This window comes from Oncorhynchus gorbuscha, linkage group LG03 (assembly GCF_021184085.1).
Source record: "Oncorhynchus gorbuscha isolate QuinsamMale2020 ecotype Even-year linkage group LG03, OgorEven_v1.0, whole genome shotgun sequence".
Taxonomy (NCBI): Eukaryota; Metazoa; Chordata; class Actinopteri; order Salmoniformes; family Salmonidae; genus Oncorhynchus; species Oncorhynchus gorbuscha.
In genome coordinates, this window is record NC_060175.1 from 26,785,350 (window position 1) to 26,788,032 (window position 2,683).

Genomic DNA, 2,683 nt, shown 5'->3' on the forward strand with positions numbered 1-2,683 from the left:
AAAAATGCTAAGGTAGATGACAAGATCAGTCTGATAATCTTAGCAGGATAGGATGAAAACACTTGTGATTAGTGTATATTTGGATTCCCACACAAAACAATGTCTACTTTGTGAGACGGATAATCAAGGAAACCTGATTACTCCTTGTACTGGTTTTGAATCCATGGCCATAGAGAGGGGTGTTTTTTCTCCTGAACAGACAGTCGTGCTGAACTTATTACTTATTAACTAAGCCAGTGGCACTCGCCCTTTGTCAAATCTGTAGCTTATAGAAAATGACTACAAACTGCAACAAGACAGGATCTTTTAAGGATCACTCAAATATACAATGCATACAAATGTAAAGTGTTGGAGCTGAAATGTTCCATACGCACAAAAAACTTCTATAATGTTGTGCACATATTTTATTCCCTACTTATGCCTTGAGCCATCGTTGGGAGCTAACTGCAAAAACAAATCTACATTTGGAAAAGTGTAGAATGTGCTCAACCAACGTGAGTAGATGTACAACCTGAAAATGTGTAGACGTCATTGGACAGGAAAAGGTCGCAACTCACAAGAAGTGGTTTTATTAGACAAGTTTAAAAGACTGTTTTGGCCTTCAATGACATTAAGAAGCAGAGATTTGTTTACATCCCTGTTAGTGAGCATTTCTCCTTTGCCAAGATAATCCAGCCACCTGACAGGTGTGGCATATCAAGAAGCTGATTTAAATGGCATGATCGTTGCACAGGTGCACCATAAAAGGAGACTCTAAAATATGCAGTTTTGTAACACAAATCAATGCCAGAAGTCTTAAGTTGCATGTGTGTGCAATTGGCATGCTAACTAGAGGAATGTCCATCAGAGCTGTTGCCGGAGAACTTCATGTTAATTTCGCTACCAAAAAGCAGCCTGCAACATTGTTTTAGAGAATTTGGCAGTACATCAAATCAGCATCACAACCACAAATCCTGAGGTATTTGTAAACAACAGATGCATATCTGTATTCCCAGTAATGTGAAATCCATACATATGAACTGTAACTCAGTAAATGCGCTGTTGCTTTGTGTGTGTGTATACAGTTGAAGTCAGAAGTCTACATTCACTTAGGTTGGAATCATTAACTTGTTTTTCAAACACTCCAATTTTTTTGTTAACAAACTATAGTTTCGGCAAATTGGTTAGGACATTTAGTTTGTGCAGGACACATCATTTTTCCAACAAATGTTTACAGACAGATTATTTCACTGTAACACAATTCAAGTGGGTCAGAAGTTGTACATACACTAAGTTGACGGTGCCTTTAAACAGCTTGGAAAATTCCAGAAAATGTCATGGCTTTAGAGGCTTCTGATTGACTCAAATTATGTCAATTAGCCTATTGAAGGTGTACCTGTGTACGTATTTCAAGGCCTACCTTCAAACTCAGTGCCTCTTTGCTTGATATCATGGAATAAAATCCTAAGAAATTAGCCAAGACATCAGAAAACAATTGTAGACCTCCACAAGTCTGGTTCATCCTTGGGAGCAATTTCCAAACGCCTGAAGGTACCAAGTTCATCTGAACAAACAATAGGACGCAACACTTTCCGACCACGCAGCCATCATACCGCTCAGGAAGGAGACCATTCGGTCTCCTAGAGATGAACATACTTGGTACAAAAGTGCAAATCAATCCCAGAAGAAAAGCAAAAGGACCTTGTGAAGATGCTGGAGGAAACATGTACAAAAGTATCTATAGCCACTGGGGGGGGGCATCGAGACGTGTAACACCAGTAGGGTAGTAAGTTAAGTTCCTCGGTGTACACATCACAGACAAACTGTATTGGTCCACCCACACAGACAGCATCGTGAAGAAGGCGCAGCAGCGCCTCAACCTCAGGAGGCTGAAGAAATTTGGCTTGTCACCAAAAGCACTCAAACTTCTACAGATACACAATCGAGAGCATCCTGTCGGGCTGTATCACCGCCTGGTACGGCAACTGCTCCGCCCACAACCGTAAGGCACTCCAGAGGGTAGTGAGGTCTGCACAACGCATAACCGGGGGCAAACTACCTGCCCTCCAGGACACCTACACCACCCGATGTCACAGGAAGGCCATAAAGATCATCAAGGACAACCATCCGAGCCACTGCCTGTTCACCCCGCTATCATCCAGAAGGCAAGGTCAGTACAGGTGCATCAAAGCTGGGACCGAGAGACTGAAAAACAGCTTCTATCTCAAGGCCATCACTGTTAAACAGCCACCACTAACATTGAGTGGCTGCTGCCAACACACAGACTCAACTCCAGCCACTTTAATAATGGGAATTGATGGGAAATATATCACTAGCCACTTTAAACAATGCAACTTAATATAATGTTTACATACTCATCTCATATGTATATACTGTACTCGATACCATCTACTGCATCTTGCCTATGCCGCTCTGTACCATCACTCATTCATATATCTTTATGTACATATTTTTTATCCCTTTACACTTGTGTATAAGATAGTAGTTTTGGAATTGTTAGATTACTCGTTGGTTATTACTGCATTGTCGGAACTAGAAGCACAAGCATTTCGCTACACTCACATTATCATCTGCTAACCATGTGTATGTGAAAAATAAATTTGATTTGATAACTCATGCAAATTATTACAGTGAAAAAGTAACAGTGAGAACAAAAACCACAGACAACTAAAATTACCGTCAA